Source organism: Martes martes (genome assembly GCF_963455335.1).
Source record: "Martes martes genome assembly, chromosome: 7".
Taxonomy (NCBI): Eukaryota; Metazoa; Chordata; class Mammalia; order Carnivora; family Mustelidae; genus Martes; species Martes martes.
In genome coordinates this window covers 141,572,950-141,581,673 of record NC_137894.1, presented here as the reverse complement: position 1 = coordinate 141,581,673, position 8,724 = coordinate 141,572,950, and positions in this window count along the sequence as shown.

The window sequence follows — 8,724 nt, the reverse complement described above, 5'->3', positions numbered from 1 at the left end:
TATTCATTCCATAACCGGGAGCCTATATCTCCCACTCTCCTCCACCTGTTTTGCCCACCCCCCCACCTCTTCTCTCTGGCAAACACCAGTTTGTTTTCTGTATTTATGGATCTATTTTTTTTTTCTTTTTAAAAAGATTTTAGGGACGCCTGGGTAGCTCAGTTGGTTAAGCCGCTGCCTTCGGCTCAGGTCATGATCCCAGGGTCCTTGGATGGAGTCCCGCATCGGGTTCCTTGCTCGGCAGGGAACCTGCTTTTCTCGCTGCCTCTGCCTGCCTCTCTGCCTGCTTGTGTGTTCTCTTTCTCTCTCTCTCTCTCTCTCTCTCTGGCAAATAAATAAAATCTTAAAAAAAAATTTTTTTTAGGGACGCCTGGGTGGCTCAGTTGGTTAAGCGGCTGCCTTTGGCTTGGGTCATGATCCCAGGGTACTGGGATCGAGTCCCACATCGGGCTCCTTGCTCAGCAGGGAGCCTGCTTCTCCCTCTGCCTCTGCCTGCCACTCTGTCTGCCTGTGCTCACTCTCTCTCTGACAAATAAATAAATAAAATCTTTAAAAAAATTTTTTTTTTTTTTTAAAGATTTTATTTATTTATTTGACAGACAGAGATCACAATTAAGCAGAGAGGCAGGCAGAGAGAGAGGAAAGGAAGCAGGCTTTCTGCTCAGCAGAGAGCCCGATGCGGGGCTCGATCCCAGGACGCTGGGATCATGACCTGAGCCGAAGGCAGAGGCTTTAACCCACTGAGCCACCCAGGCGCCCCTAAAAAAAATTTTTTTAAAGATTTTATTTATTTATTTGACAGAGAGAGATCACAAGTAGGCAGAGAGCCAGGCAGAGAGAGAGGAGGAAGCAGGCTTCCCACTGAGCAGAGAGCCTGATATAGGGCTCAATCCCAGGACCCTGAGATCATGACCTGAGTCGAAGGCAGAGGCTTAACCCACTGAGCCACCAAGTGCCCCTTTATGGATCTATTTGTTTTTTGTTTTCATTTGTTTTGTTTTTTTTTTTTTTAGATTCCACATATAAGTGAAGTCATATGGTAGTTGTGTTTTTCTGTCTGACTTATTTCACTTAACATACTGCCATCTGGGTCCATCCATATTGTCATAAATGGCCAGATCTCATTCATTTTTATGGCCAAGTAATAATACTCTATTGTGTATGTGTGTGTATATATATACATACATATACATACATATATATACACACACATACACAATGGAGTATTTTATATATATATGTGTGTGTGTGTATATACACACACACATATATATACACATACATATATACATATATACATGTATATATATGTATGTGTATATATATATACGTGTGTGTATATACATATACACACACATATACATCTGTGTGTGTGTGTATATGTGTGTGTGTGTATATATATATACACACACACATATACATCTTCATTTTTTAAAGATTTTTTTTTTATTTTTTTATTTTTTAAAGATTTTGAGAGAGAGAGCAGGCACTGGGAGAGAGTCGAGGGAGAAGCAGACTCCCCGCTGAGCATGGAGCCCCACGTGGGACTCAACTCAATGTCAGGACCCTGGGATCATGACCTGAGCTGAAGGCAGATGCTTAAGGGACTGAGCCACCCAGGTGTCCCTCAAAATATATTTTTGAGAAGTTACTATGCTGGGCATGGTGGGGGGATGAGTTGGGGGGAAAGGGGCCTTGGGTTTGGAACCCCTAGGCTCATCCACGAGTCTTGTGAGCCAGTAGAAATCCACAGGAAACTTCGGCACAGGCTGATCTGACCTGCTATAGGAATGTAGAGGAGATCCAGGAAGGCTTCCTGGAGGAGGTGCCAAACTCAGCTCCAAAGCTTAAGCCAGGGGTGGGGCGGGGTGAAGAGAGAATTTCCCCAGAGAAGTCCCAGCTGTGGGTGGTTGGGAAGCGAGGGGCTTGGTTTCATCCCGAATCTGGAAGGAGAGGTGGGAGTGGCTGCAGCCCGTGGGGCGGTTGCCCGTCTCAGGTACAGCCGGAGGGGGTCGCCGGGTGGGCGCGTTAAAAGGATCGGACGTCATCCCGGGGCACAGAGGAGTCACTCAAGGTTTTGTGACAAAATCATGTGCTTGGGTGTCCCTGGCCGCGAGCGCGGCGCGGGAAGGCGGATCCGAGCCGGGGGGCGCAGGGGCGCGGGCGCCCGGGGGTCTGGGTCAGGCGGGAGGGCGGCTCGCGGGTCGCCGCGGAGATGGCCGTGACGTCACACAGGTCCGGCCCGCAGACCCCCTTCGGGGCTCGGCGACGATCACTCCGGGGACAAAATGGACATGCTATTCAGAAGGTGAGTCTGCAGCGGCCGGCGGTGCCCTGCGCGCCCGACCTCGGCTGCGCCCGAGAAGCGTCACCCCGGCCCACCCGCCCGAGCCCCTTCCCGGTGGCCCCGACTTGAGTGACAGCCCGCCCTACCCGGAGTCGCCCTGGGGAGCCAGTTCCTTCCTACTTCGGGGGCTGCTTTCCCGGCCCAGCCCCGGTCCCGGTTCCGGGCAGGTGGGCGCAGGTGCATCGGGCAGGTGCGCGCGCGGCCCCTCTCCCCGCAGCACCTGGCCCGGCCGGGCGCCGCCGAAGCCGCAGGGCGGGGGTAGGACGCGGCTGGGCTTCGTCAGGCGGGAAGGGGCCTAGATCCTGCGTGGGGGCCCTTGCCCCGTGCAAGTGAGGCGGGTCTTCCTCGTCGGGCGGGGGTGGTACCCCACCCCCTGGGTCTGGACCCCTTACCTTGGAAACCCCCCTTTTCTTACGTTATGGAGGAACATCCCATCTTCCAGGAGTCAGACCTGCAGGGCAGTGAGCCCCTGATGTGTGGGGAGGACTGAGGCGGGTGCTCCTCCGTTTCCCCCAGGCGTGAAGTGCGAGCGCCTAAGAAGGGGCGCCCCCGGCCTTCCTCCCGGCAGCTGGGATGGGGTCGTGGGGAGGTGGGGCTGCGCCAGCTCTGCCCAGGGTCCAATCCAGGGTCTGGGTGGGAGCCTGGCCCTGGGCTGACCCCCTGCTTTGCCCTCAGACAGTAAACATCTTGTGCTTGAGAAGTGTGGACACGTTCCCCTCCCCCCCCGCCCCCCCCAAACCCACGGGAAAAATCTAGGACACCTGGGAATTACCCTGGGGTCCTGTCTGCAAAGCTACACAGTATTTCTCCAAAATATTATTTTAACCTGTCGTTTCCTCTAGAGCAAACTGATTTAAAATAAGAAATAAGAAATCCCAGTGGTCCTGTGCTCTGGCTTCTCTGCGAATTCCTTCTGTCTGAATGGCTGTTCTTATTTTGGTTGTAGAACTTTGTGATCTGATGGATTCTGATGCAAGCCCACGGGCTTTGGAAAGGCTGACGCACGGATCCAAGGTAAGACGAGAATTGGCTTCATCTAAAATGTTTTCCTTTTAGAGCTTGGTCAACATTGTCTTCGACGAGAGTCCTTGAGTTTTGTTCTAAGTAATCTCTTTGCCCAACGTGGTTCAGACCCACGACCCCGGACATCAAGAGTCGCATTCTTTACTGACTGGGCCAGCCGGGTGTCCCTGGATGTGTAAGTTATGACCTTCCTTCCAGGTGGCATAAGGGACAAGAGATTGCAAAATGAAAAAATCCACTGTCTTTCCTTTTTATTGTATCTCAGAATAATGGCACCAAAAAAGTAGTCAAAATAATATCAAGTATGGTATGAAGGTGTCCACCTTAACAATTAACACTGGTGGGGGCGCCTGGGTGGCTCAGCGGGTTAAGCGTCTGACTCTTGGTTTCGGCGCAAGGTCCTGATGTTGGATGGACCCTGTCCTCCGTCGGGCTTCACACTCCGCGGGGAGCCTGCTCGTGATTCTACCTCCCTCCCTCTCTCCCTCTGCTTCCCCTGCTCACGCACTCTCTCTCTAACATAAATAAAATTTATTAAAAAAAAAAAAAAGAAAGAAAGAAAGAGAAACACCTCTGGTTTGTACATTAAAGTACAGACCCGGGGCGCCTGTGGCTCAGTGGGTTAAAGCCTCTGCCTTCGGCTCGGGTCATGATCCCAGGGTCCTGGGATCGAACCCCGCATCGGGCTCTCTGCTCGGCGGGGAGTCTGCTTCTCCCTCTCTCTCTGCCTGCCTCTCTGCCTACTCGTGATCTCTGTCTGTGAAATAAATAAATAAAATCTTAAAAAAAAAAAAAGTACAGACCATCTTAGCCCCCAGCCTGCCAAGAGCCTCATCAGGTGAAGGCGGGGCCCGTGTGTTTGGGGCCGGGGCTGTTCTGTGTGTGGGTGGGAAAGGGGGATAATGTTCAGACTCGGACTTCGCTTTAGACTAGTACACGTTTAAGGATATTTCCTGGGCACCGACCCTGGCCCAGGGACTGGGGAATGACTTGAAGTTGTCCCTAAAAGGAATGCGTCTAAAGGACCCAGAGTGTGTGCGTGTGTGTTGGGGCGGTGGGCGGTACGACCCTGACCCTACAGGGTTTTCTGCTCTCCCGGGCTCCTGGGCCAGGAAAGGAGCTCAGAGATGTAGAGTCTGGACCAGATCTTAGTTTCTTTCAAGCGGGTACAAAAATAAAGGTAAGAGCATCCTGTGAGGGGCGCCTGGGGGGGGGGGGTCAGTCACTGAGCATCTGTCTGTCTTCAGCTCAGGTCATGATCTCAGGGTCCTGGGATCGAGCCCCGCATCGGGCTCTCTGCTCAGCGGGGAGCCTACTTCCTCTCTCTCTCTGCCTGCTTCTCTGCCTACTTGTGATCTCTGTCTGTCAAATAAATAAATAAAATCTTAAAAAAAAAAAGCACTGTCTTGTGCTCTGTTCCTTCCTCCCTGCAGAATAGCGTCTCCCCCCTCCGGCCGCCGTCTTGGAAGCTTTCTGGACCTCACCTTCACCTTCCGTCTGCAGCCGGATTCCAGGTAGGAGCCTTCAGGTGCAGCTGCGTTGGGCTGGGGAGCTGACTCCTCCCCCAGCCCCTCCCAGGGCGTCCCCTCCGGGGCGTGGTTCCAGGGCTGGAGGGACCGGGGACTGGGGCGGGTCCCAGGGAGCTGGAAACTAAGGTAAGGCGTCTTGGGCTTGGCCGGCTCCTTGTCCCGCTCCCCGAGAGGAGAGGAGGTCACCCCGGTCTCTGCGGCTCTGGACTGCTGGGGCAGGAACCGGCCGTCATCCTTTCCTCTTCCTCCCTTGCTGGCGCGCGTTTCACTTCATGATAAAAAAAAAATTTCTATTTATTCAGCATTTCCTTAAGGTGCCCAAACATTCTGTTTACAAAGGGAAAATGTTAGCGCTTTGTTAGGGAAGTCGGTCGGATGTTCAGCTTGTAACAAACGTCCAGTTGCCGCCTGGGCCCTTCGCCCTCTGACGGGGTGTGCCTGGAATCCGGTTTTTGGCCGAGGGCGTGGTGTGCTAGAGGCTGTGAACGCAGGCGCGCATCTGGGGGTGCGGGGTCCGTGGGATATGCATGGACGTGTGCACCCCGGAAATATCTCCTAAGCATCAGCTTTGTGCTCAGTGCTGGGCCGGGCTTTGGGGACACAGGGACACAACTGTGGACAGAGAAGCCAAAAGCCCAGGCGATGGACTGAGTCTGTCAAAAGGGGCTGCGGAGCCCAGAGATAGAGCAGGAGGACCCCGGGGCGGGGTGTGGGGGGAGATGCAGCGGGTGGGGTACTGTGCGCCTGCGTGAGAAAGGGCGGTATGGGGGGGCCTGGGTGGCTCAGTCATTAAGCGTCTGCCTTCGGCTCAGGTCATGATCCCGGGGTCCTGGGATCGAGCCCCACGTTGGGCTCTCTGCTCAGCGGGAAGCCTGCTTCCCCCTCTCCCACTCCCCCTGCTTGTGTTCCCTCTCTCTGTGTGTCTCTCTCTGTGAAATAAGTAAAAATTTTAAAAAATCTTTAAAAAAAGGTGGGGGTGGTATGAGCAAGGAGGGTGGCCTTAGTGTAATGACAGGTTCAAAGTGAGGACCGGCCGGGGAGGCTCAGCCCTTGAGGTGGGGCTGCCAGCTCTGGAGGGGTGGGGCGGTGGAGGAAGGAGGGACGGGACCGGGAGGCAGGGAGGCGGGGGTGCAGAGTGGCTCCAGCTGACTTCTAACCGCCTTGCTCCGGGTGGTGCAAGCGAGGAGAAGCGGTGGGGTTCGGGACTCCCCGGGGAGTAGAGTCAGCAGTGGCGGATCAGCCCGATGTGGAGTTTGGAGGAAGGGGAGTCGGGGCGATGTGAAGATTGTTTTTAGCTTGAGCCACAAGATTGGTCGAGCAGACCCGCCCGGGGCTGGAGGGCTGCAGGGGGCAGGTCTGGGGAGGATCTGACCTTGGGCAAGTCGAGCTGGAAGAACTGGTCTGAGACCCCAGGGGCGGCTGGGCAGTGGGGCACAGGGGTGTGGAGCTGGGAGCTGGAAACCAAGGTCACCAGCGGCTGGCGGTGTCTCGGGGCCAAGTGATGTGGGTGCAGGGCACGTGCGTGTGTGTGTGCGTGCACGGGGGTGTGAGGGTGGGGCTGGCGGATGCCGGCTGGGCAGTGCGCTGAGGGTTAGAGGGGAACGGACAGGACCCCCTTTGAAGGCGCGATCTGGTGGGGACTTCTGAGCTCTTCAGTAGGGAAATTTCAAACCTGCAGCTTAAGGGGCTGGGCTAACCTCCCAGCTTTGAGGCAGGAAGGCCTTTTTGGACCAAGCCCAGCGCCCTCCCCTGGAATCCTGAGCTTCTGTCCTGCAGCCGGGGAGTGGGGGCGGCGGTGGGGTTCCAGCCCTTACATCCCAGGTGCAAACAGTTCACGAGCCAGATCCCTGCCTCTCCAGGTGTAAATGTCTGGGGACGAGGGAGTAGGAAGAAGCCTGTGTGTGGGTGCGCCCGGCAGAGCCGGGGCATAAATGTGATTTTGTTTAATAGTTGTTTTTTAACCACACGCATAAAATACCTTTTTATTAGAAAGTAAGAGGGGTGCCTGGGTGGCTCAGTTTAGTGCTGGACTCTTGACTTTGGCTCAGGTCATGCATGATCTTAGGGTCATGGGATTTGGGCTCCGTGGGGAGTCTGCTTCTCTCTCTCGCTCCCCACCCCACTCTCTCTCTCAAATACATCTTAAAAAAAAAAAAAAAAAGTGTTTAAGAAACCTGTAAGGGCACCTGGGTGGCCTAGGAGGTTAAGCGTCTGCCTTCAGCTCAGGTCATGATCCCGGGGTCCTGCGATAGAGCCCCGCCTCCGGCTCCTTGCTCAGCAGGGAGCCCGCTTCTCCCTCTCCCTCTGCCCCTTCCCCTGCTTGTGTGCTCGAGTTCATGCTCTCTCTCTCTCTGTCAAATAACTAACTTTAAAGAAAAGAAACTTTTAACCTGGTGCCAACCAGCTGCTCTAGAAAATCTGGGGTTGGCCCTCCCCCCGACCATGACCCCGGCCCCTACGTCCAGCAGGGAAGTGAGGAGAATGTGGGGCTCAAATTCCTCTCCTTGTTGTAATTTCACTTTTTGGGGACTTTTATCTGAACTTGGCCAAGAGCGAGTACTAACAAACTCGCGGGATGTATTCCTTGGGAGATCAAAACTAAGTTGGTTTGGACGAGTCACGGGGACGAAGGAGTCGGCCGAACAAGTTCCAGGCAAAAGTGGAACAAAGTGATGTATTTATTTATTAACATCTTATTTTTTAAACTACTCTCTACACCCAGCGTGGGGCTTGAACTCACAACCCTGAGATGGAGAGTCTCACGCCAGCCAGGAGCACCCCCCCAGTCCCGTAGTATTTATTATAATTCAAGTATGACATGACTGTGAGCCCACCTGTCACGAGCGAATGACTGGCTACGTCAGCGAGCAGGGAGACAATGCTCCCCGCTGAGGGTTTTCGAGCACCCCAGTCCGGCAGCAGAGCAGACCCCCATCCTTGACAGTGGGCCGCCTTGCGAGACGACTTCCCGAGGAGGAGCGGGGTGGCCTGGCGGGGAGGAGGTCACCTGTGAACTTGCACGGTGATCCCCTCGAGATGGGAAGGGCACTGCCCTGTGTGGGTGTGCTCCCCAAACCCACCACCCTCCTGTGCTCCTAAGAAAACCGTCAGACCAATCCCGGTGGGCCTCGGGACTGTTAAGGTCATCAAAAGTTGGGAAAGCCTGGGGGTGAGGGGCTGACTGGACTAATTTTTTTTGTTTTGTTTTTTTTTTGTAGGGAGCCTTCCCAGCCTTTAAAATGTTAATGTGTATTGTGCTTTGGGGTCTGGTTTTATAGCCTTTACTGTTTCTCTGCCCCTTGCCTGGAGCTGGTGTTCCGTGGAGCCCAGTTTGGGAAAGCGGGGATGGCGCATGGCGGGGCGGTGGGCAGCGTTTGTGACTGACATTTCCCCCAGGGCCTGGCACGTGCCTTCCCACGAGGATTCCTGAGGGAAGCAAGTGACATGAAAATCCACCGACGTAGGTTCGCGGTCTCATGCTCTGGGTAAGTTTTTGTTTTGTTTTTTAAGAGTGGCTGGTCTCTCTCTCTCTCTCTCTCTCTCCTTTGGGTGCATATATTTTTTTTAAAGATTTTATTTATTTATTTGACAGAGAGAGAGAGATCACAGGTAGGCAGAGAGGCAGGGAGAGAGAGAGGGGGAAGCAGGCTCCCGGGCTGAGCAGAGAGCCCGATGCGGGGCTCGATCCCAGGACCCTGGGATCATGACTGTTATGCCCTGATAATGGGTCCGTGATTAAAGGAACGAGACTGATACAAAGTGAAGGTCAAGCAAAGCTTTATTTCGCGCCAAGCGTCAAGAATCAAACTGGCCGGCCGGGGCCGC